Source organism: Papio anubis, chromosome 6 (genome assembly GCF_008728515.1).
Source record: "Papio anubis isolate 15944 chromosome 6, Panubis1.0, whole genome shotgun sequence".
Lineage (NCBI taxonomy): Eukaryota > Metazoa > Chordata > Mammalia > Primates > Cercopithecidae > Papio > Papio anubis.
In genome coordinates this window covers 20,796,130-20,823,970 of record NC_044981.1, presented here as the reverse complement: position 1 = coordinate 20,823,970, position 27,841 = coordinate 20,796,130, and the positions used below count along the sequence as shown (strand labels likewise).

General features: G+C 37.6%; 1 protein-coding gene across 3 annotated transcripts in view; it reads right to left on the bottom strand.

The window, feature by feature from the left end:
• CDKAL1 (CDK5 regulatory subunit associated protein 1 like 1) overlaps positions 1-27,841 on the bottom strand; it is a 701,952-nt gene that overhangs the window by 420,714 nt on the left and 253,397 nt on the right. The window lies entirely within an intron of this gene.

Sequence of the window (27,841 nt, the reverse complement as noted above, 5' to 3'; positions counted from 1 at the left end):
TATACCCTGATTATGTATGACCAGGGAGCTAAGGATGGCTTTTATATTTGTAAAGGGATATAAAAAGAAACGAAATTATTTGATAGATATTTATGTGGCTTGCAAAGCCTAAAATATTTATTATCTGACCCATTACAGAATATGTTTGTCGTCCCTAATTGAGCCAATCGTCCAGTCTTTTTTTTACCACTAGGTAAAAAATTGAAAAAATCTTATAAAGGCTGGATCAAGTTAACAATGCATAACCCACAGATTAGCAAAAGGAAGACGAGTAGACATGAGCCCCTGTTATGACGTAATATGCAGTGTACAGCACCAGCTATGACACATTCTTGCCAAAATGCTAAATTCTGATCAAGTGTCTAGATTCGATTTCCAGTTCACAACACAACCTGGGGATAAAGACACACATTAAATAACACCATGATGATGCAATTAGCAAAATCCAGAATGTGGAAAACTACAGCACAAATGAAATGGTTTCCTTAAATAAACTGCAAAAAAAGAAGAAAAAAATGAAACAACAGATCAAAAGATATTTAAGACATAAGGTGAGTAATGGTTAACATTCGCCAGGGCTGAGTCAGACTTCCCTGGGAATGACTTCAGTGTCCCTCTTCCCAACATTTATTTCCTTGGTAACAACAGAATTAAGATAAATGCAGAATGTTAAGTCGGCTTCATCTGCTGTATGGAATTGCCCCGGATGGAGAAAACGAGGAAGTGGTACACAGGCCATGGGCCTACTTAACTAAAATGACATAAAAAAATTAGTGAAAAATCAAGGCTGGGTCTTTGCTTGATAAGGTAGCATCCACACATCTTGGCACTTGTCCATGGCAGTCAAAATATTCTATTTAGATGAGAAAAGAGCTGCATATTAGGGTAACTGCTAGGTTTCCTGAGATGAAGATGTTGTACTTGCTATGTCTCCTGCTCATATTCCTCACACGAATCTAAATAAAGTTAGTATTAAAGCCATTTCAGTCTTACGAGTCTGAAGGACAAGTTGGACAAACAACCAGAGCTATGGTGGTGCAGACTCAAAGCATTGCAGGGATCTTGTTTGGGTCCTAATTCAAAACAACCAGCTGTAAAAACCGGGGGTAGGGTGGATGAGAAAAGGAGAGGAAGACGGCGAATGAACAAGAGCACCAATTGTGAAAGCTTGGAGACTAACTAGGTGTTTAATGATATTAAGGAAACCTAATTAATTTTATTTTAGGTGTGACAACGGTATTGGGTTGTTTTGTTTTCCAGAGAGAGGAGAGAGAATGAACAAATACTTTTTTTTTTTTCAGTAATATATAACATACACACAAACACACACCCATACATACACACATAATCTTTTTTTTAAAGACAGTGTCTCACTCTGTCAGCCAGGTTAGACTGCAGTAGAATGATCATAGCTCACTACAGCCTGGAACCCCCGGGCTCAAGCGATCCTCCCACCTCAGTCTCACGAGTAGCTAAGACCACAGGCAACAGGTGCATGACACCAGGACACCGTGTGTGTGTGTGTGTGTGTGTGTGTGTGTGTATGTGTGTGTCGGAGAGAGACAGAGAGAGAGACAGACTCTCACTATGTTACCCAGGCTGGTCTCAAACACGTAACTGGTATATTAACTAATTAACTGATACAACTCCTGGAATTTGCTTCAAAACAACTTAGTTGTTCTGGGGCAAGAGAAGGGGCAGGGGTGGTGGAAGACAGATAAAATAATTTGGACTGCCCATGAGTTAATAGTTGTTGCAGCTAGGTAAGTACTTGAAGTTTCAATATACCATCTTCTCTTTCTATACATTTGAAATGTTCTACAATATTTTAAAAGGGTTAAAAATGTGGAAGAGCAGAGGGTAGAAAAATAGGACACAATTGAAGGATCACTATCAGTCTGCAGGGCTGTCCATCTAAAAGATTAGATGTGATTCAGCATCCTTAGAAATGTCTGCATCTGTCTTTAAACCAACTTGATGCTTCTTTTTCCATTTTGTATTTGTTAAAATTTGAATACTAAATATAGTGAATACTTCTGAATAATTTCTATTCATAAGATCTCAAAAGTAAAAATATCTGTAAGAAGTTACATGTCTTAAAAGAGACAAAAATCAGCTAAGAATACAATAAAAAGTCAGGACACGCCAATCAATCTCTGACTTTCTCTTACTTGATATACTCTTCAAGAGCAACTTATCTGTGAATTCTTCCTTTCTACCTTTACTTATTCTTCAACTGTTAGCCTTCTATTTTGCTCATTTTATTCAATTCAATGGAAGAAATATTTACTAGTATTCACTAGAATGATGCATTCTGAGGAAAGCATATGAGAACAGAAAAAAAAGGAGAAAAGTATGTTGCCTCCTCAGAGGCCAGGCAGAAAGGGTTTCATTCCCAACTACTCCAGATCCCAAAATCATTCTGAGTATAGTAAAATACAATACATTAAATTCTCTGCTCTCAGATGGCTACAAAAAATGTTATCTCTGCTCTCAGATGGCTACAAAACGTGATACCTAATCAGCCTGTTGTACTTCTAAATTTGATTTTAGAAAAAGACACCCAAAAAAGTTAAAAATCATTAGTGATATGAAGTAGAACAAAATTCTTCAACATATTATTTTAAGAGAAGAAAGGCGTGGCCCCTGGGTGCTAATAACTTGAAATACACACTGCATTAAGGAAGGAATGGCCCTGTAAGTGATGACTGGGGTTGGGAGCTGTAGCTGAAAATTCTTAATTAGGAAATACTGACCTTAGATGTCTGTTACAGTAAGTTGTTTTGGAAAGAGTCCTCAGGCAAAAAGATCACAGATTTTGTTATGCTTTCCACTGTAAACAAGTTTTTGCTTTCCCTCTGATAAAAACACTGTGGTTTCTGCAAGCAATATTAATGGAGCCAAAATGCATGTATGGTCTTTGCCTTCAAAAAAGATTTACTTCAAGTGTTATAGCTAAAAATTAAAGTTTGATGTAGTAAAAGAGAATTATGCCATGTAGTCAAGAAGAGAATCTGAAACAGCTCCCTCAACACAAAATCAAAGACAGCAGTTACTTAGTGACCAGAGTCTATTTCAGGAGCCCAGTGAAAAATCAGCCTTGTTTCAAAATAGAAAACACAGTAGAAAAATATACTTATTTTGTGAACGAAATAAATATAATGTACAGGATGCATTAAAATAGCATCCATATTTTCTATTACTATCTCATATTAATGATACATACATCCAATCCCAGCCTCTCTCCTGAAACCCAGAACCAAATTTTCAACAGTTGGTTTCAACCAACTGTTGAAAATCTCCCACAGGCATCTCAAAAACTGGTCCAAAATTCAACTAACTTATATTTGTCCCACTACCAAAATTATTCTTCCCTCTGAACTCCTTGTCTGCAAGAACAGTGCTATAATGCTCCAGCCAGAAACTGTGGGCATCATTTCTCCCTGTTTCCATCAGCCCCCTTTCCACATCCAATCAACTAACAAAGAGATGGCGATTTTTTTTCTTTAAAGAAACAAATAGTAAATATTTTCCATCACCAGACTTCCTAAGCCAAAAGTCAATGTCAAGATTATTATGTAGGTACTTACATAATAAGAGTGAAAACAATTACCATAAGCTTTTCATTGACAATATCCAAAATAAAATAATAAAAATAATAAATGCAATTTTTTGTAATACAAGTCTCTTAAGGTCAGAAGAATAGATTTTTTCTTCTCTGTGGGAGAATAATATTTAATTTGGGTTCAAAGGTAAAATGCCCCATCAACAAAATTAATTACATAGGTTAATCTGTTAATATTGATTCATGAAGAGATTTTACTTATTTCATTTTTTAAAATGTCTTTCACACAGATAAGTAATGGCAAATACTGATAGCAATCAACAAACGTGATTTTAATTGAGCAAATTCATCACTTGGAAGGTATTTATAGAATCCTATTCTTCATATTTACCTTTCAGCATGTAATTTACAATACAGATTAATCACTTCCAATGAAGATTAGGTGTGAGTTCCTCACTGCACCCTTAAATGGATTTTGAAGTACAGAAATTTACTTTGCTCTTTATTGAAGTCCAAAAAAACTGTTACTGTAGGTTGAGCTCAGAATATTTACCTGCTGCATATTTGGAAGGGAATAAGGAGCTTGCTTCTTCATTTAACTTTTCATAGCACATGAAGTGTAGAAAGCAGCTTGACGTGAACATTCATTGCTACCAAAATGACTTTACAGTAATATGTTTTACATATAAGTGCCATTTTGCTTTTAACTTTGGATTAATTTTATTAGGAAATATTATCAAGTCTCCAGTAAAACCTAATTTCCAAAACCATTTAGTGCTCAGAAACAGTAGAGAAGGGCGGCTCTTTTCATTCAGAAAAATTTCAGGCCAGGTGCAGTGGCTCACACCTGTAGTCCCAGCTCTTTGGGAGGCCGGGGTGGGCAGATCACAAGGTCAGGAGTTTGAGACCAGCCTGGCCAATATGGCAAAATCCCGTCTCTACTGAAAATACAAAAATTAGCTGAGCGTGGTGGCATGCGCCTGTAGTCTCAGCTACTCAGGAGGTGGAGACAGGTGAATCACTTGAACCAGGAGGCAGAGCTTGCAGTGAGCCAAGATCGTGCCACCGCACTCCAGCCTGGGGCAACACAGTGAGACTCCATCTCAAAAAAGAAAAAAATCAGTTTTGCCCCGATCTCAAAAATAAATAAATAAATAAATAAATAACAGTAAAACTTTGCCATTACTAAACCACCAAACTGCTGTGTGTGGTAGAGCAGGTCAAAATATTCAGCTTCAGTTTCTGACAATAATTCCCAGAACTGACAAAGGCTAAGTCTTCATGAGTAAATGAAATGAAGTTCACCAATGACACTATCAGTTCAGTACACGACAGATACAAATACTTTCATCAGTATCTATTGATGAATAATACAATGAATATATGTTTTAAACACTTTATATTTTCACAGATTTGTAAATCTAAGACTTATTCTGCTTCAAACATATTTTTGCCATATCAGTTGTAACACATCTTAGCAGATTCCACTTCAGCTTGTACTAAGTAATGCTTTATTAATTTTCTTGTAAATATCCTCGCTTGTAGTTGTTCTACACAAGATATTCAGATAAGCTAATTCTTCATTCGCTTCAAACTCATCATTGCCTCCTCTAATAAACAACGATTGAACAGTACGAGAAAAATCTGTTGACTCACAACCACAATGAGATACCATCTTAGACCAGTCAGAATGGCTATTACTAAAATGTCTAAAAGTAACAAATACTAGTGAGATTGTGGAGAAAAGAGAACACTTAAACATGCTAGTGGGAATGTAAATCAGCTCACTCATTGTGGAAAGCAGTTTGGCAATTTCTCAAAGAACTTAAAACAGAACTACCATTCGACCCAGAAATCTCATTATTGTGCATATACCAAAAGGAATATAAATTGTTTTACTATAAAGAAACATGTATGTTCAGCATAGCACTACTCACAATGGAAAAGACATGGACTCAATCCAAATGCCCATCAATGGTACACTGAATAAAGAAAATGTGGGGTACGTGGAATACTACACAGCCATAAAAAGAACAAGTTCATGTATGTCCTTTTCAGCAACATGGATGGAGCTGCAGGCCATTATCCTAAGCGAACTAATGCAGAAACAGAAAACCAAATACCACAGGTTTTCACTAATAAGAGGGAGCTAAACATCAAGTACATATGGACACAAAGAAAGAAACAACAGATACTGGGGGCTACTTGAGGGTAGAGGATGTAAGAAGCGTGAGGATCCAAAAACTACCTAACAGGTACTACACTTATTACCTGGGTGATGAAATAATCTGTACAGCAAAAACCTGTAACATGCAATTTACCTATATAAAAACCTGTACATATTACATACATTGCTGAACCTAAAAGTTGAAAATTAAAAAAAAAGAAATAAGACCCCAAAAAACATTTGAAATCATTTGCCTTGCTTTTAAATTAAATATTGCTATATCTCCCCATATCCTCAACTCTTTGAGCAACTGGTCTCGCCATTAAACAGTCTTAAGTTTATTTTCTGTGCACATACTTCTTCAGTGGCTACAATCAAACATGATTTAATAAAATCACTACTGATAAATGGACCTCCTTGCTTGGGTAACAAATGTGCCAATTAGAAACTTATAGTGGTTATAGTCTCATTTTCATTTTTTTATACTTACAAAAAAATTCTGTGAGAATAGATTTTCCATTTTAAGTTGTTTAATTTTTTCTGACTGTTGCCTTCCTGTGAATTGGGAATACTGTGATGAATGCTTAGTCTGCTAATGTTAAAGCATATTGTATTATTTTGCCACAGTGATAGACTTACCGCATAATAAACACAACGCTTTGCCATCTAATTTGATAACAAAGTAATCCTGACTCCACTGTGCCTTAAAAATGAGATATTCAAAGTACACTTTTCTTTTGGCATGATGGGTACGCCCTGCTAATAAAAAATAAAGTAAAATAAAAACAGTGATATACTTCCACTCAAAACACTGTGGAGTTAGTTGTAACTGCAATTTATAGTGTGCTGACCAGCAACACAAATAACAAAAGCTCCAGTTTCAGGGGTCCGTAGATAACACACATAATTTGGTGATTCACTAGAAGGACTCACAGACTCAGGAGACAGTTGCATTAATGGCTATAGTTTATTACAGCAATTAGTAAGAGAAAAAGACACATCAGGTAAAATCTGGAGGAATCTATGCACAGGCTTCCTGTGCTTTGCCTCTCAGGAGAAGCCATACAGAACACACTCCCTCCAGCAGTGAAATGTAGTAACACACATACATGAACTTTCTACCTAGAGCAGCCCTTTAGAGACTCAGAATCCCAGGTTTTAATTTTTCTTTCTTTGTCTTTTAGATGCAGGGTCTCACTCTCTCACCCAGGCTGGAGTGAAGTGGCATGAGCAAAGCTCACTGCAACCTCAAACACCTGGGCTCAAACAACAGGACTTTTATTCTGGGCTGGTCACAGAGTTATGATGACTAGTCACAACTATCCAGAAGGAAAGCAGGCGTCTGTACTCCAGGCAGGTAAAATGCTTTTATGAGCTTAGGGAAAATTCTAGGAGTCAGGCTCCCAGATACTATTCAATGGTTAACCTCACCCCCATGGCCCCAGTCCCAAGCAGATCCTTCTAAGGCTAGCAGCCCAGACCTGCTCTATTAACTCTTTCCTGTACAACATCATTGACATTGTCTGCTACAGCTGCTCAATTCTGCCACTGCAGCATGAAACCAGTCAAAAACAATTTTGAAATGAGTGAATGTGGCTGTTTCCCGATAAAATTAAAAATCCATAAATAGTAATGGATATTGAAACTTAAATTTCATGTAATCTTCATGTATCACAAATTATTACATTTCTTTTTATTTTCCCCAGCTGTTTAAAAAATATAAAAACCATTTTTAGATCACAAGCTGTTCTAACAAAAGCAACTGACTAGCTCTGGCCCACAGGCTGTAGTTTGTTAATCCTTGAATTAACCGATCACCTATATTCTTAGTCCCAGTTATTCTTGCCTCTCTCATTCTATTTTCTCTCCCTGAGTTCATACTGCCATTGTTTCTTTTCTGAATTTTTACAACTAATTCACAAGTGCTTCTGTATTTCATCATTATATCTGTACACCTAACATCATAGCTGGCACAACAGTATGCACCCAATTAAGTCATTTTTACTGAATGACTTAATAGTAATTCTTAAACCATTCAAGTTATTTTTCAAATTGGTACAGTCATTGTAAAATGTTATAGTGTAGTTGTATTCAAAGATTTAACAGAGTACCATAAATGTCAGTAGAAGAGAAAATAATTAAATATACAATATTGGAAAATTGTTGACCAGTGATATAAATATCACATTTCATTTTCCTTTTCCCCAAACAGGATAAAATTTAATGAAAATTCATCCATCCTTGTCGAGTATCTTCCTGCATTGAAGGTAGAAGTGTTATATTATCCTAAGCACTTCCACCTACATTCTCGATACCATATGCTCCGGAAACTTACTCTACCAAATAGTCTCACTTCTTATTTGGTCTCTCTCTTTTCCCAGTAGCTATTTCTTTTAAACATAAAATTATTTTCTATTTCTGCCATTCCTAAAACCGCAAGAATAACGTCAGCTCCCGATTCTCCCCAACCAGAGCCCCATCTCTACTCTTCCCACTGGCAACAAACTTCTTCAAAGATACTATCTTGCCCCTATGCCTCATCTCCTGTCCACTCTTCCGCCTACTTCAATCTGCATTTCACCTAAACAACTCCCCTGGAATTGCTGTCAGGTTATCAATGCTTTAATATCAACTCCAATGGCTTCATTTTAGTTCTCAATTATTCTCCTCTCTGCATCTTCTGAGAATATATTATGGTAAAACCTGTACAAACGTGATTAACAACTCTTTCTTGAGAAGGATGGTGACACTTGACATGGAAAAGGTGATATCTGACAAAGTTTTGAAAGATGACTATAGTTGGCTAAGCAGACAATAGCAGGCCTAGCAGAAGTAATGGCATACACAAGGGCATTAACACATGTTACAGAATAGTATGTTGAGACAGGCAGGCTGGCATTGATGAGTATTAGTTGTAACAGTGAAAGGAGAGAAAAGGTTGGAAGAAGCCACGGGACTCTTATACCACCCTAAGGAGTTGGTAGTCTTCCTAATAATGCTGTTCCTCTACCTTGTTTGCAAAATGTCTGGAACCCTATCACAAATGCATACCCATACACAAGCAAATATTAAGTAAAAAAGTTTTCACCATTTCAATCCTATACACTTGAGAGATGGCAACAAATGTGGCTTCAGGGTATTTAATATAATTCCAGATTAAGTTTAGACATTCTGTCAGTTCTCTGTAGGTCAAGTCCATTACTGTCCCCAAATAATCCTGACATCTGTCAAGACAACATGTTAGGATGTCTCCTCGGCATTTTAAAAATGCATGTTCTTTCCTCTTAATTTCAGCAGTACTCTTCTGCTTCCTGCTATCCAATTAAAAAAACTGTCCGCAGACACCCAGTAATCTAAGACATTTAAGATGTCTAAGCCCCACCCACACACTGGCCTTCAGGGTCAGATTTCTTCACAATCATCTTTCTGTGCTCTGAGAAATGCACTGCATTTTTGAAACGAACATCAAAATTTTCTACTGAACTACCTGTAAATGCCTGGGACTCAAAGCATATTTAAATCAGTGTAAGGCCTGTTTTGTGGTACCCTCTTTGCAATCATCCAACTGGAAAGAATGCTTATGTTTAAGAACATATATATATTCTTATATATATATAAGAATGTATGTATATGTGTATGTATATGTTTCACATATATATCTCCAAAATATATATATTTGCCTAATCAAACAATAGATACAAAGGTTGAGAATATTGCAGTAGGAATTATGTTTTTCTTTCTTTTTGAGATTATAGGGTGAGGACATGCATATACTTTCAGTATTTTAGAAAGTAATATGAAGAAAATTATTTGCTAAAGAAAAATAACTCATTCATATTATTATTATTATTTTTGAGACAGAGTCTCCTGCTTCAACCTCCCGAGTAGCTGGGACTACAGGCCTGCACCAACATGCCCAGCTAATTTTTGTATTTTTAGTAGAGATGGGGTTTCACTATATTGGCCAGGATGGTCTCGATCTTTTTTTTTTTTGAGACGGAGTCTCACTCTGTCGCCCAGGCTGGAGTGCAGTGGAGCGATCTCGGCTCACTGCAAGCTCTGCCTCCCGGGTTCACGCCATTCTCCTGCCTCAGCCTCCCGAGTAGCTGGGACTACAGGCACTCACCACCATGCCCAGCTAATTTTTTATATTTTTAGTAGAGACAGGGTTTCACTGTGTTAGCCAGAATGGTCTCGATCTCCTGACCTCGTGATCCGCCCGCCTCGGCCTCCCAAAGTGCTGGGATTACAGGCGTGAGCTGCCGTGCCCGGCCAATCTCGATCTCTTAACCTCATGATCGCCTGCCTCGGCCTCCCAAAGTGCTGGGATTATAGGCGTTCGCCACCACCGCATCCAGCCCTCATTCATATTTTTTAAAGGTTAACAGCAAATATTGCATGTGGTTAAAAACATATATTTTAAGAAAATATTTTATCAAGTTGTTGCATAATAGCACACTTAAAATTCTTAACACATTTAAGAAGGATGTTACACAATGGGCTAAAATAATATATTATTTCCATCATTACAGGGAGGAGGGGAGGGGATTACAGCTTTGTTCTCAACAAAGAAAATGCAGACAGACTATTTACCAATATATCCTTATAAATCAGGGGTGTTACTATATTTCCACTGCGAATATTATGTAAATACTATCTGGTCCACAGATTTTTTAAAAATAGAGATGGGAGTTACACAGGCATATGCATTTGTCACAACTCAGCCATGTGCTCTTAAGATGTATATATTCCATGGTTTCAAAATTTTACATAAAATCCTAGGAATACTGATCTCTAGAATGTCGTGTCTGATGAAGTATTTAGAGGAAGTGTTCTGATGTCTGCAATTTGGTTTGAAACATGTTGAAAAAAATAAGTTGGACTGATGGATGAATAGAAATGGATGAAGAAAGATATGACATAGTAAGGACGGTAAAATGTTAATGACAGAATCTTCATGGTGGGTAGACAGGTGTGCACTGTAAAATTTTTTCAACTTTGCTGTCCATTTGAAATTTTTCATAATAAAATTTTGGGAAAAATTGTAAAAAAGCCTGCTACGGTTTCATCTGCAGAGCCTTGTTAGCAAGCCTACGGTGGTGGACGAGGATAGAAATTTCTTTAGGGTAAAACCTAAGATGAAAGAATGATAACGGGCCAGGCACAGTGGCTCATGCCTGTAATCCCAGCACTTTGAGAGGCCAAGGTAGGAGGATCACTTGAGTTCAGGAGTCTGAGATCAGCCTGTGCAACATAATAAGGCCCTGTCTTGACAAAAGTAAAAATAATTAGCCAGGTGTGATGGCATATGCCCATAGTCCCAGATACTTGGTAGGCTCAGGTAGGAGGATTGCTTGAGCCTGGGAAGTTAAGCCCGCAGTGAGCCTTGAAAGCACCATCGTGCTCCAGCCTGGATGACAGAGCAAGACCTGTTTCCCCAAAAAAAAGAAACAAAGAGCTGGTGGAGTGTGGTGGCTCAGGCCTATAATCCCAGCACTTTTGGAGGCCAAGGCAGGAGGATCTCTTGAGCCCAGGAGTTCAAGGCCAACCTGGGCAACATAGCAAGATCCATCTGTATAAAAAATTTTTTTAAAAATTAGCCAGGCAAGGTGACACATGCCTGTTGTTCCAGCTACTCAGGAGACTGAGGTGGGAGGATTATTTGAGCATGGGAGGTCGAGGCTGCCGTGAGCCATGATCACATCACTGCACTCTAACACAGGCAACACAGCAGGACTCTAGCCCCAACCCCCCTCAAAAAAGAAGGATATCAAATTAGTTTAAAATCCCTAGTAAGTATCAAAATAATTTTAAAAGCTGGGCATGAGAGTTTAGAAGTGTTTCATACATATATACGAAAACATCATCGTAATAGAGATAATGGACATATATGTAACCCTACAAAGTTTCTTTGTGTACCTTTACAATGCCTCCCTTCCCCACTCCCAGACCAATTTGCCTCAGGGATTCACTCATTTGCTTTCCTGAACTAGAGATTTGTTTGCATTTTCTACAGTTTAGTTGGAATAATGTAGTGTGTCATCAATTTGTCTGGGTTCTTTTACTCTGCATAATTGAGTTTCATCCATGCTTTTGCATGTACCCAGAGTTAGTTTCTTTATGTTGCTGGGGAATATTCTATTGTACCCCTATCTCACACTGTGGGTTTTTTCTCGTTTTTGGCTATTACAAATAAAGCTGCTATGAGGATTTGCTTTAAAAAAAGAAAAGAAAATTGAAAAAAAGCAGCTGGGCATCCGTATGCTGGTCCAGCAGCTCCAGCAGGGCTGGGTGCTCTGAGATACTGTAGGGAAACCATGCTGTTGCTTTTCCATTGTATAGATTTTCATAGGTGGCCCTGCAAAGGGGGGATTTGCAGTTCTTCCAAATATATGGCTAAGATGATTAAATGGTAAATATGAGGCCCTGATTAAGATTTCACAGTACCTACTAAGCTGCAAAAGGGTAAATCTAAACAAATCATCATGAGTACAAGGGACCAAGTACTTTTAGATTTGTAGTTTTTACAGGCACAAGTTCCAAAGCAACAATTATTTCTTTCTCTACTCAAAAAGTAGCAAGACAAATTGCAAGGCTGGTGTATACACGTGCATAAAGGTAAAGGGAGGATGCACACATCAGCTTACTGGTAAGCCAAATGATTTTCTTGTGTGGTATTTTTGTTCTAACCAGATTCCACCCTGGCCCAATCCTACCTCCAGTAGCAACAGAATACTTCTGAAAGTTGTCTTCTGATCAACAAATGAAGACTGGCAGGAATTGCCAAAACAAAAGAGTATTTCCTCTAATGGAAAATCATACATTAAAATTTTTTATATAATGAGTCAAATCATGACATAATCCTGCTACATAACTGTCTTTTTAAAAATTCTTTATTTATTATTTTAGGTGTGGTAACTGTCTTATTAATCGTCTCATATTACCCACAGGTGACATATTCCATTCGTTACTGAGGGTAAGTTCAGTGATACCTCATTTATTCTTAGCAATAGTTCAAAAGCTCAGTTCTAGGCCGGGCACGGTGGCTCATGCCTGTAATCTCAACACACTGGGAGGCCGAGGCAGGTAGATGACCTGAGGTCGGGAGTTCAAGACCAACCTGACCAACAGGGTTTAGGCAAAACCCCATCTCTACTAAAAATACAACATTAGCCAGGTGTGGTGGCGCATGCCTGCAATCCTAGCTACTTGGGAGGCTGAGGCAGGAGAATCACTTGAACCCGGGAGCCAGAGGTTGCGGTGAGTCAAGTTTGCGCCATTGCACTCCAGTCTGGGCAACAAGAGCAAAACTCCATCTCAAAAAAAAAAAACCTCAGTTCTTCTCAAATATTGGGCCCCAGGCCCATTTTCCTTTCAGTCCAGATGACTTTGCTTCCAATTTAAATGAGATGCAAACCTTTTAACACAATTTTCCATCTACCCTGGTTCTCTACCTAAATATTTCTTAATAAATATTATTTTCTTTGCAGAATAATTTTTTTAAAAACTGTCATAAATTTTGTTTTCTGGAAGGTGTACAGTTCTATGAATTTAGCCTATGTATTGGTATATGTAACCATCACCAAAGAATACAGAAGAGTTCCGTTACCCCAGAACATTCCCTTGTGCTATCCCCTTACCCAAACACTCTCTGCCATCCTTACCTCCCAATTTCTAACCACTAAAAATCCTTGATCTCTTCTCCATCACCATAGTTTTTTCTTTTTGAAAATGTCACATAAATAAATAATATAGGGCAGGTGAGGTGGCTTACACCTGTAATCCCAGCACTTTCGGAGGCTGAGGTGGGAAGATCACTTGAGCCCAGGAGTTCAAGACCAGCCTGGGCAACACGGTGAAACCTCATCTCTACAAAAAAAAAAAAAAAAAGGCCAAGCATGGTGGCACATGCCTGTAGTCCCAGCTACTCAGGGGGCTGAGGTGGGAAGATTGCTTGACCCTAAGGGATGGAGACTGCAGTGAACCGTGGTTGTGCCACTATACTCCAGCTTGGGCAATAGAGCTAGACCCTGTCTCCAAGAAAAAATACAATACAATACAATACACCACAACACAACACAACACAATACAATACAGCAATAAATCATATATACAGCCTTTTAGTGACTGGCTTCTTTCACTTGGCGTAAGTCTTTTTACATCCATCCAAGATGTTGGGGATGTCAATCATTCATTCCTTTTTTGTTTGGCGGTATTCAATTAAGTGAATGCAACACAGATGATTTTTCCATTCATTCACTGAAGGATACAGGAGTTGTTTTCAGTTTGGGCTAATTAGGAAGGAAGCTGCCATAAACATACATGCACAGGTTTTTGGGTGAACTTAGGTTTTTATTTCTCATACCTAAAAGTAGGATGTTTGTCTTATCATAAGTATATGCTTAACTTTTTAGAGAAACTGCTAATCCATTCTCCAAATGGCTGTACCATTTAGCATCTCCAACAATGTATGAGAGCTCTAATTGCTCTGCATCCTCTCCAGTACCTGGTATTACCAATACTTTTTATCTTACTTGGTCTAATAGGTGAGTTATAGGATCCCTGATGTTAATGATGTCGAAAAACTTTACATGTGCTTAGTTTCCATTTGCATATCCTCTTTTGTGATGTCTCTGTTAAGTATTTCACCCATATTTTAATCCGGTTGTTTTCCTAGTGAGTTTTGAAAGTTCCTTATATATTCTGGATAGAAGTCCTATGCTGCGTATGTGATCTGCAAATATGTTCTCCCAGCCTGCAGATTGCTTTTTATTCTCTTAATTGTTTCATTCACAGAGGAAAAGTTGTTAATTTTGATTAGGTCCATCTTTTGTCCTTTTATAGATCGTGATTTTGGGTATCAGGTCTAAGAACTCTTTGCCTAACCATAAAAACAGAAACCTTCTCCTATGTTTTAGTCTACAATTTTTAAAGTTTTACCTTTTATTTTTTATTTTCATAAATTGAAGAAGAAAAAAGGTTTTACATTTTACATTTTGAACTTGGATCCCTTTTGGGTTAACTTTTGTATACATCTAACATTTGGGTCAAAGTTTTGTTCTTTTTCCATATGGATACTCAATTGCTCCAGTACAATTTGATGAAAACACTGCTTTATCCCTTGGATGAACTTTGCAACTTTGTCAAAATCAACTGCCCATATTTGAATGGGTCTGACATTGCTGGACTTGTTAGTCTCCTTCCAGTGATTTAATGCATCTGTCCATTCACCACTACCACACCTCTTGATTGCTACTTTATAATAAGTCTTAAAATAGGATGATGTGATTCCTCCAACCTTATTCTTATTCAAAACTGTTTTAGATAACTCTACTTCCCTTGCTTTTCCATATAAAATTTAGCATCAGTTTCTCCACTTCTACAAGAAAAATCTTACTGGAATTTGTATTTAAATTACTTTAAATCTATGTATCAATTTGAGAATTGTCATTTACTATACTGAATCTTCCAATTCCTGAACATTGCATGATTTATTTATTTAGATCTTCTTTGATTTCTTGTTTTATAAATTTCCACATACATATCCTATACAGAATTTGTTAGATTTTTACCTAAGCATTTTTCTTAGAGCTGCTGCATAACATAAATAATTTTTGTATTTCCCTTTCCAATTATACATTGCTGGTATACAGAAAGATGATTTATTTTTATGGATTTATGTTGTATCCTTACTAAATTCACTAATGAGTTCTAGTTTTATTATGGACTCCTTGAGATTTTCTATGTAGACAGTCATGTCATCTGTGAATAGGCACAGTTTTCTTTCTGTATTTTCGTAAAACTGGGCCCTGATATATCTAACATTGACTCCTTTGGAAATAAGAACCTAGGTAGTTATGAACCTTAGATGCCATGCCTAAATAGAGGGCTAACTCTCAAGGATCACTTACAGTGGCCAAATCATCATTAAACATGCTCAGTCTACTAGTTCCAGTCTCCTTCCTTTGCCCTTGGGATTTGTGTTGTCACAGACCTAACAAGTCCTACATAGAAGTCACCCAAGCACTGGCTAGTTTGACATTCAGGTAGTATATGCTTTTCAAGAGAAAAAATAGCAACATGAGAAATCTATTATATACTTTTTGTTTATGTTTCTTTTTAAAGATAAAACCAAATTTACTATAACCCATTCAGCATAACACCAACTTAGCAACAGCCCTTAGTAAAAACTAAGTCTATGTATTAAGAAAATGTGAAGTAAAAGAACAATTAAAATGAAGTCAGTCAATGATGGTGCTTCTTAGAAAAGTAAGCTTTAAGATGGTTATTTGGAATATCTGATGAAGTGAGTAAGTCAGCCTTTCTCAACCACTATTCCAAGAGAATTATGCACTTAAGAAAATAATCTGAGTGACTGCTTTTTAATTCACTCAAGGATAGTATGCAGCTAATACCATTCTAGATGCTTAGGAGAAGGGTTAATTCACTATATAATGAATGCCTTAGGACATTCAATCACATATGTTCAGGCTTAATTCTCTCAGAAAACAAGAACCGAGAAAGGCTGGAATAGAGATTCAAGACTCAAGAAACAGCAGAAGAGACTTCAGCGTGAAAACATACCATTAGCATTTAGAAACTGAGTCATAAAAACATTTTTATTGAGAGCTCCCATGAGCTAGTCACTATAAGGTACTAGAAATACAAACATACAAACCTATAGGAATTAAAGGAAGGTAAATGATAGAACCAGAAATGTGGATGGGAAAGGTAAATAATGAGTGAATAAAAGAGGAAAACGAGGTGATATGAAGTCCAGAACTTTTCCAAAGATGCCCTCACACCAAAACAGAAGTCTCAATAGCCTCTTTATCCCATGTAATCAAATTCACTTGACAGATAATCTCACTGTTCTCCTCTGATCCACCAAACAGTATTGGTCACAGTGATACCAGTTTCTGGTATTTTGACCTATATATATTTCAATACAAGTTAACATCAAATATCATTTTTATGATGTCTTGCAGACCACAAACAAAATCTAATCTGCTTTCTAATCCTTTCACCAACCCCTAAAATCCTAAAGATGAAGGTGTATCACCTGTCAGAGTAACCTCTATTTGTCATGAACCTTACTCTCCTAAAAGTGAGTGCAATCTGTGGGCCACCAAACTTTCAGATGTTAGTCCTTGAGACCTGTTTTATCATCTATGAAAAGATTTTAAATCTCTAAAATCCTTTCTAGTTCTAATAGTCTATGAATATGTGAATCTGCCAAAAAGATTTTTAATTATCTATGAATAGTTTTGTATTAAGAAAGCGTGTGGGCAGTAGGTATTTGGCCATGGGGCTACAAAGAAACTTATTAAATATTTTACAAAGTCTATCCCTAATTAAAAGTTTTTCCCATTCCTTATAAAAAAAGGCCTCAGACCATTCTCATTAGCTGGCAAGAGATCTTAAGCAGGGTAGCCCATAAATAGCTTAAATCAAACTATTGCTCACTGTGCGAACTGTCATGCTACTCTATCTATCCAAACACTTGGCAAGGCAGTGTTACAAAAGACAAATCCATATATTTACAGTAGATATATTAAAATTAAACTACTTCTTTCTCATCTACTATACCAAAAAAGGAGGCTTTTAATAAAACACCATTCTTGGCCGGGCGCGGTGGCTCAAGCCTGTAATCCCAGCACTTTGGGAGGCCGAGACGGGCGGATCACGAGGTCAGGAGATCGAGACCATCCTGGCTAACACGGTGAAACCCCGTCTCTACTAAAAATACAAAAAACTAGCCGGGCGAGGTGGCGGGCGCCTGTAGTCCCAGCTACTCCGGAGGCTGAGGCAGGAGAATGGCGTAAACCCGGGAGGCGGAGCTTGCAGTGAGCAGAGATCCGGCCACTGCACTCCAGCCCGGGCTACAGAGCAAGACTCCGTCTCAAAAAAAAAAAAAAACAAAAAAAACAAAAAAAACAAAAAAAAAAATAAAACACCATTCTTACAAAAAAGTCAAAAGTGAGGGCTCAAAAGAAAAAGCAGATACAGAAAATGAAAAAATAGGAAGAAAACAAAACAATACTTCAAAGAAGATTTTTTAAAAACTACAAGATAAGGGAACAGAAAATACAGACATTAAAAGATCAGTCAATTAAAAGTTGTTTAGGATCTACAGGTCTCTAAGTTTAGAAACCTTTAAGATATATATGTATAAGCAAAGCAGTATTGGGATAAACAACAGAAACTAAGAAATTAGGCAAACCATACTGATGCTGTTTAAATAAACATTTGTAAAGTACATCAGAAAATATTCATGCATGACTCTTGGTCACAGTTGGATTTTGAATATATATATATACACACACACATACACACACACATATATATATAAAATATATAAAAGAATTAAATTTAAAATTTAAAAAATCCCTGAAATGTCTACATTATTCTTTCTTCCATCATTCATCCTGGAATATCTACCATACAAATCAAAACTTAACAGAGTATTAAAGTATATTATATTCCAAATAGAATATTTGGATGACAAATCTCCAATAAAATTAAGAAAAATAATTATTTGATAAATAATCATTTGGTAAATAACTGACAAATAACTGCAAAATATTTAAGTGCAAGTCAATTCACTTACACAGAAGACTCTCATTATGCCAACCACCATGTTGCCATTATTAGGTATCAGGGAAACAACAGGAAAATTTGTCTTCAGCAGTAGCAGAATCTCAACCATACTCCATCCTTATGGGCATTTGACACCTCTTTTTCCAAGATGTGTGCAATGTGTCAACATCAATGCCACTACTGACACCTTGTCATTATTTGTGTTGCTTTGTCTCTTCCTTTGCATATAACTGAGAATTAAGGTAGGAAAATTTTAAAAATAAGCCTAATAGTAGAAATAAAAATGAGAAAGTTGAAGTAGACAGAAATGGGCTTTAACAATTGCAATTCATTTTGGAAGTGAAACTAGAGGTGTTAATTTTAGAGGTAAGTACAAAAATCTATACTCAAAGGATCCTGGGTTGCCTGAATTCCAGAGTGAGAACAATATGTGATGCTAGTGACAGAATTCTCAACAGTGGCAAACTACCAAAGAGTGTGCTGCTGGTTCACATGACACACATGTTGTACACTATTATTGTATGAGCCTATTTTCAGCTATCATATTTGAAACAAGTCCGATACATTCTCCATATTTGTGGTAAACTTCTAGGTATACAACTCTAAGTCCTACACATATAAAACTACTATTATATTCCGTGTAGACTAAAACAAAATTATTTCCCAGTTAACTAAACTACACTAGACTATAAGGCTCCCAAGAGCAGTGACACATTACTAGGTCTTGTTTCTTTTATTGCACTTAGTACATTTTCAGATATATAGAGATGTTCTGCAAATGTCTGTTGAGTAAACGAGTGAATGAGTAGAGAATAAAACAAACCAATGAATAAAACAGACCACCAATCTTGATAGAGGATATCTTCCAGTTGCAAGGGACTCCTGGTCCTAAATAAATAAATCCATCCTTGCATATCTTGTTCTCATAAACTTATATAGATGTATGGGAGAAAAAAAATAACAGAGATGGGAGAAAGTGGGGGAGGAGAACAGACTAAAAATTCCATTTCAGAAAGTTTATGTTTTTTGCAAGAGTAGTAACAGAACAGTACATAAAATATATTTCACAAGGGAGAAAGAATTTTGTAAACCTATATGATCTCACAATTAATACTTTAAGGTTAACCTAAAAAGAACCACAAAAATATACATTACAATTCACAAAGGTATATACATTGTTTAAAAATTGAAACCAGTATTTTTTAAAATGACCTTGTCTTAAACCCAGTTTTCTTAGTGGATTTATCAAAAATAGACACTCCTCAGAGACTGTTTCATCAGATAAAGTAAATGAGGTCTTAACTACATGCACTATTGCCTTTTTAAAAAGCCAAACAAAACATTCTGCTTTGTCAGGGTTAGAAAAAAAATAAAACAACCAGTGCTACCATGCTGAGATGCAGTAAAATAAAAGCAAAGTGGTTTCAAAAATAAATATGGGATATATATTATTCTTGTATTGGAAAAAACTGACAGGCCCTCATCCACAATCACATGTGTATTCAATTATACTTAATTAAAGTTGGGCTACGCAAGTTTCAGGGTTTTTTTTTTCTCTCTCTCTTGATAAGGCTAGAAAACAAGTTCTCTTAAAGCAACAGAAAAGCTGACAGATGGTGTCTCTTTGGATACAATCCAATGATCTGCTCCTACTGTGCCCTTCCAAGTGCAACTCACTTTCATGCACCTTAGCTCCAGTAGAAGTTGGGGGAAAAAAAAAAAAAGACAAGAAAGGAAGGTACAATGGTCATATATCTCTATATGATTTAGCAGTCCCCTCCTTTAAAATAATCATAATAGGAATTTCAAATTCCATTCCATTGGACAAAATGGATGCATCTTAGGAGTCATCTGACAATACAAGATAGATATACAGCAGGAATTCTCCTAGCCTACCTCCATTTGACAGACTCACTACATAAGGCCCATGTTCCCCATTCTCTCAGTAAAACTCTGCTGCCTACAGCATGTTTCTCAGATTTAATAGGCTATCTTCTAGATGAGTCTCAAACTTTACTTCTAACTGGCTTTCCTTTCAATTAACTAAACAACTACAGTATAGACCCCGGAGCAGAAAATGGGGCTAGAGGCCACTGACGTTATGGTTTATTGAAAAAACTGGTCAGATGATGCGGTTCAAGTCATAATTCTGCCACTTACTAGCTCTGTGGTCTTAAGCGAATAGCAGTCTACTTAAGCCTGAGGTTTGCCTTCTTATAGTTGTCATAGCAATAAAGTTAACAATACTATATATTGAACAGATACTATGTGCCAAGCATAGTGCTGATTAAACCTATGACCTCTTTTCATTCTCACAACACTATTATTATTATCATCATTTTATAAATGAGGAAATTGAAACCTATAGAGAGGCTGAATAACTTATGCCAATGATAGCAGCAGGAGGCAGATAAATGCCTAGGCAGAGAGTGTCAGGTCCCCAGTGAAACCCCACTTTCAAACCAAAGACAGTTTAAACCCTGAAAGCCAAGCTACAAGTCAAATCCACAGACCAGATTGAGAACCTGTCTTCCCATTTGGCATACTTTCCTCTGATTGATCCCCACCCTCCACCAATTTTACTTTAACCTACCCTTTCCTTACTGGTTTTCTACACCATGGTGCCCACCTTTGAGTGGTGCCTTCATTTTAACCTTTTGTGCATACTCACAAACCAATCAGCATGCACTTCCCATTCTGAGTCCATACAAAGTCCCAGACCCAGACACACAGAGCGAGAGAGAGAATCCACCCGACTACAGGGGTGGGGGACCACCCCCTGCATCCCCTGTCCACTGAGAGCTGTTCCACCACTCAAGAAAATTGTTCTCTGCCTATCCTAACCCTTCTAATTGTCAGTGTAAGCTCATTCTTCTTGGATGTGGGACAAGACCTTGGGAACCACCGAATGCAGGTACAAGCTATAGTACGGGTGAACTGAGTGGGCAGGGTGCCTCCAGTGGTAGGCCCAGGGCTGAGTGAGGCCTGGGTTGGGGGGCATCATTGGCTGTGGAGGTCCCTGGTTGGCAAAGTGGCCCAGAAAAATCCAGCGTCACCAAGATCTGAGCCCAAGCATTCTCAAGCTACCTTTCTCCGACCATTTCCTTATTCAAAACACCACCACAGTGACTTATCATTCTCTGTGCAAGACATGGTGTTTCACAATACAATAACCACTGCTTATGGGTTTTGTTTTGGTTCTCCCCACCCCACTACTGCTTAAATTGCCTTTAAATCCACCTAGAAGATATTTTAAGACACAGCCTAAATATTACTTTCCATGGAAGCACTCTCCAACTCACCCAAACAATCCATCATACAATGTGAGCTTATAACTTAATTGTTTTGTGTTGTTTAACTCTGTTCTGTGGGATTCTCAAGGGCAGATACCACATGAACTCATCTTTTTATGTTCAACTACATTTGTTTAACAAATCAAAGTCCCGGCTGGGTGTGGTGGCTCACACCTGTAATCCCAGAGCTTTGGGAGGAAAAGGCAGAAGGATTGCTTGAAGCCAGGAGTTCAGGACCAACCTGGGCAACAAAACAAACTGAGATCCTGTCTCTACAAAAAAATTAAACAAACAAAAAAACAAATTAATGTCCAGTTGTAGGGCTCTTTGGTCTTCTTAAAGAACAAACATATGAAATAAATAAAATTATTTTTAAAGATAACAAATATAATGAACGTTCTCAACTGTAAAAGCATCTCTAAATTGTTCTATCAATGCTTATCCACTCCATGAACTAACCTGAAGAAAGTGTTGACCATTCTACTCAATTAACTTTAAACTAAATTTGCTTTAATGATGTGCCTAAATTTGAGTACCTTTAAATTTTTGCTTTTTATCCAAATTCATTCTGCCTTCTTCAAATTAAATAGTTTTGTTAGAAATCTGATAAGCAAGAGGTACTTTTCAGAAAGGGCAAGAGAATCCTACAACATGCTAGAATTTGAAATGATTTTTTTAAATCAGTCATTTCTCTATGCTAGTAACTAAGAAAACTCTCTCTCTCTATATATATATATATATATATATTCATTTCAAAGTTTATACAAAATAATGATTAAAAAGTTTACAAAATATAACATTAACTCCTAATATTGTCCAAGCTTTTTAACTGAGCTGCTCTCTTTAAAAGCATTCACTAAGCCAGCATTTGAAAGTTCTGCAACTTAAGGATAATTACTTTGCAGGTATGAGCCAATAGTGCCATCCACTGTTCCTATGAATGATCTTTCCCAAGTACAGTCTTACATTGCACTAGAAATAAGCGTTACTTTAAAATTTCATTTGTACAATATTTTAGTGAAATAAGATATTTTGGGATTCCATTGAAGACATAAAAAAGACTGCAAATTTCAGGACAACTGGTTTGTGGATAAAAGAGTAAAAATGCAGTTCAGAATTGCCATAAATGCCTCAATTTCACACATTTAATTGTTTCATATAACTTTCACTTCATTCATAGTCCAAACTATCATATTCTTTTTTTCTACAAAACAATCATCTATAGTAAGAGAAGCAATTAGAACTATATTCCAGGTTAGCCAGAAATATTTTTTCTGCATTTAAGAAACACTGCTGTCAACTGAAATACTTAACAAACATTTATGGAGTGAATACTGTGAAAAAGACACTGTGCTGAAAGCTACAGGAGAGACTAAGATGATTTTGTGTGTGTGTGTGTGTGTCAAACAATCACTTAAAACTGAACAGGTGAAATAGGAAATTGAAGAACCAACGTTGAATAGCATAAAGTCGTAACCTCACATTCTGGTCCCAGCAAATTTCTTGCCTAAATAATAGAAAGAATAAAAAGAAATCAAGGGTAGAACGGGTCTCAGAGAATGACGGTAGAGTAGAAGATACAGCAGCATCAAGATTTGAAAGAAAATATGTATTAATCTGCTAAGCTATACATTCAGTAGGTAGCACTATACCCATGCCAGAAAAGACATCATCTCTAAGATCTCATCTAATTTATTCAAGTCATGCTGCCAGAAAATACAGTGTCTATGACTCCAAACTCCAAGTGCAGAGCTCTTTCCAATGTATCATAGATTCTACTACCTTCTCCAGAATAGGCTGGTGTCATATTCTAGGCTCATGACAAAGATTAAGGTCCCTGTTGCCATAAAGCTTACAGAAGAACACGAATAATAACCACAGCTCTGTACTCATCTTAGGGTGTGCAAATAAAACAGTTATAATACCCAGATTTTAAGTTTCACGAGAGAGCCATGTTAGGAAAACTATAAATTTACTTTTGAAAGAATATAATGTAGCGAACATCATATAAATTGTGTGACTTGATGTAAGCTACAACTGTTAGGCACAGTCACACCCTGAGCTAGTATTTAATCAGAAAGGCCACCTTCCAGAGGAGATTGCTGTGTATGTTTAAGCTATCTTTTATCTTTAGTCAACACTAGAGGCTTTGCTAATTAGCATACTAAATAATAAGTTTCCATTTTTGAAAGTACTGGTCAACTACTAATTGCAAGTAATTAATAGCATAAAAGACAGTCGAAATAGAGTCTCAGTTAAAGAAGGGACACTCGAGATAAGTAGATTGGCTAAAATATTTTCCAAGACAGAGTAAAGAATCTTGCAACACACACTTGCCTAAATCAGTGTTTCTCAAACTATGTATAATGACAGAGCAGGATTTTTACTTCCAACCTCTTATAAACCGGTATCTGTGTAAAATACAGTGAAAATGAATTATAACTCACTGCTGTGACCTTAAACTGCCTTAAAAGTCTCTAAAGTGCTTGCCCTCAATTTGTGGACTCATCACAGACGAGCAATCTGCAGTTAACTGGTCCACAGAACACACTTTGGTTAGCACTGGCCTAGACCATGAAAGATGTGATTCTGGCTTGTCCCCGCCCCACTCTCACTTCAGACACTAGGAAAGGAATTCTGGTTGCCTGAGGATATATTATCTGTAGTGAGACACTATATTGCTTCTTCTGGCTCAAGCGGACCTTTCTTACAAGGTTTGATTTCACCACCCAAAAAGAGAGAGAACGAGGACTCCACCAACATTACAAGAATGGCTGGACTGTGCCAGCTTGTTTAATAAATTCTTCCTGGAGACTGTGGACTAGGACTTGTTTTCATTAGAACCTGACAGCAGAGTTGTCAGGTTATAATGAAATAATGAGTTTGAAATATCCATTCAAATATTTGTGGATAGCCTACGTATCCAGGACTGGAATAGAAACTGATAAATTCTGCACATTACAGACATAAAGTGTAAAAATCTGAGTTAGTTTTCCCAAAGCCAGAGTGTTGCAGGGGGGGAAAGAAATTACTTTTAAAAATGATAACAAATTCAAGAATATAATCTCAAAGAAAATTAGATTCCCCTTAAAGGTTCTCAGTTACCACCATATGTCTGACTGATGGCAAATAACAAGAAAGACAAGATAAATTTTAAAAGAGAAAGTATCAGTAAAATATCACAGGGTCAGACAGGATTTTCTAAGATGTGTTTAGCCTGAGGGAGGATTTCAAACCTTCGAGCTAAGGATAATCTGATAGCAGTATCTTAAAAATGATATAATTTATATAAGAACTGCGAAGCAGCATCTAACTCTTGGCTTTGGAAGATAAAAATTGCCAAGGGACTGTCAAAAAGGATGACTTTCATAGGGACAGAGAAGGTAAAATAAAGCACAGATGTCCTTTATGCCACAATTTCCAATTTTTTACTTTTGTCCCCTACACTAGCCCCTACCCTGTCTCCATACTCTATTCCCACTGCCAGAAAAAATAAGGGAGTCACGGCCGGGTGTGGTGGCTCACCAGTAATCCCAGCACTTTGGGAGGCCAAGGCGGGCGGATCACGAGGTCAGGAGATCGAGACCATCCTGGTTAACAGGGTGAAACCCCGTCTCCACTGAAAATACAAAAAATAAGCCTGGCATGGTGGCGGGTACCTGTAGTCCCAGCTACTCAGGAGGCTGAGGCAGGAGAATCGCTTGAACCCAGGAGGCGGAGGTTGCAGTGAGCCAAGATCGCACCACTGTGCTCCAGCCTGGGCAACAGACTGAGACTCTACATCAGAAAAAAAAAAGAAAAAAGAAAAAAGAAAAAAAAAAGAAAATATTTGGAAGAAAAAAACAGTTAAAAATAATGCAACAATTAAAAGAAACTAAATTTTAAAAATATAGTATAACAACTATTTATGTAGCATTTATATTGTATTAGGTATTATTAGTAATCTGGAGATGATTTAAAGTATATTGGAAAAAGTCAGTGGGTTATATGAAAATACAACACCTTTTTTTTTTTTTTGAGACGGAGTCTAGCTCTGTCTCCAGGCTGGAGTTTAGTGGTGCGATCTCGGCTGACTGTAACCTCTACCTCCCAGGTTCAAGTGATTCCCCTGCCTCAGCCTCCTGAGTAGCTGGGATTACAGGCACACGCCGCCACACCCAGCTAATTTTTGTATTTTTAGTAGAGACGGGGTTTCACCTTGTTGGCCAGGATGGTCTCAATCTACTGACCTCATGATCCGCCCATCTAGGCCTCCCAAAGTGCTGGGATTACAGGCGGGAGCCACCACACCCGGCCAATACTACACCATTTTATATGAGGTACTTAAGTGTGCATAGATTTTTGTATCTGAGGAGGTCCTGGAACTAATCCCCTGCAGATACCGAGGGACAACTGTACTCACTTTGTACTAAACACTGAACTCGAAGATAATAATGTAATGACAAATGAAACACATTCAGCACCCAAGGAGCTTACAATGTAGTGGAAGATCCAAATGACACAGTCTGTAAAGTGCCATAATCAGGATACATAGGGAATGCTGTGGACACAAATTAGAGGGAGGGATAGATGCAGCCTGGTTGTGGAGGGAGAAACAAGCAGACATCCCAAGAAAGGAGCACATAGCTGAGTGCAGGAGGCTCACCCATGAGGTGAATGGGGAAGAACAGACACGCCAGGAAAACCCTTCAGCCTACAGGGAGGCCTGCAGTCAAGACAGAGAAGAATCTGGAGTTTTGCGAATTTCAAGTAGTTCAGGAAGACTGAATACTGGAGTGTGAAGTGGGAAGTGACAAAATGAAGAACATAGGGACTAGAAAAATAAACAGTTAAAAACAGACACTCAATAGGCCAAATACGTACCTGGAAAGTTACTGTGCAGAGACCTAATGAATCCTAATCTAACAGAGTTTGACAGACCCTGAAATACTAATGTTTTAAAGGAATGTGTCTAGCCAAAAGCCCCGCATAAACACACACACAAAACCAGCATTTTTCAGCCAGGCGCAGTGGCTCACGCCTGTATTCCCAACACTCTGGAAGGCCGAGGCAAGTGGATTGCCTGAGTTCAGGAGTTCGAGACTAGCCTGGGCAACGCGCTGTAACTCTGCCTCTACTAAAGTAGAAAAAATTATCCGGGCATGGCGGCATGCACCTGTAATCCCAGCTACTCGGGAGGCTGAGACAGGAGAATCGCTTGAACCCAGAGGCGGAGGTTGCAGTGAGCCGAGATCACGCCATTGCACTCCAGCCTAGGTAACAGAGGGAGACTCCATCTCAAAAAAACAAAAAACAAAAAAAAACACTGCATTTTTCAGGAGAAAGCATGATTAGCCAGCAAACTCCAAATATTATTGTCCAATGTGCAAAGCAATCTGTACCATGATGATAGTTTAGCATAGTCCCACTAAACTGTCAAATTATGTAACTTATTCATTCATTCATTCAGTAAATAAATATGCATTAAATCCCTACTGTGTACAATTTTCTACTTACTGGGGACAGAGTGGTAAACAACAAAATCAAAAAGGCCCTGCTCTCATGGAGTGTATATGCCAGTGAGGAGAGACAATTAAAATACAAATAAATGACCATTTATATATTTCAATGACAATTAAAGTTACAGAGGAAAACAAGGCAACTAAAAAAAAGAGAAGGAATGTTAGAATGTTTGAGATTTTAAATAGGATAATCAGGAGTTGTGGGAAAGTATTACAATGTTTGAATGAAGGGGAAAGAAGAACTGAAGCAGGGGAAAGCAAACAGCCTTGCATTTATAATTCGGCTCAGACTGGACAGACAGAATGAGTATATGAGGTACTCAATCAACTGACAACTATACTTCTCACTGTTGAATTCTGCTTTAATTACTAGTTTCTGAGCTTGATAAGTTTGGGTTTCTGAATCTTCAACGCTGAAGGCCAGATGCTGGTCCACCACAAATTCACCAAGTCACTGAATGCCACTCCATGGGGCTTTTTGGGAAAAACTAAATGACTTTGGTCAACCTTTTCTAGTCTTTGACAGCAGTGTGGAGGATAAACCAGAAACTGGTGAGACTACAGAAAAGAGGGCTAGTGGCAACACAACTGCCACTGTTCTGGAGGAAGTAAAGGCATTGGATTCAGAGAAATAGGCAGATGGTGGACAAGGAAGCTGTTCACCGGTTCTCAATGAGAAGGAGCATGAAGAAAGAACAGAACGGAAGGAAAACAA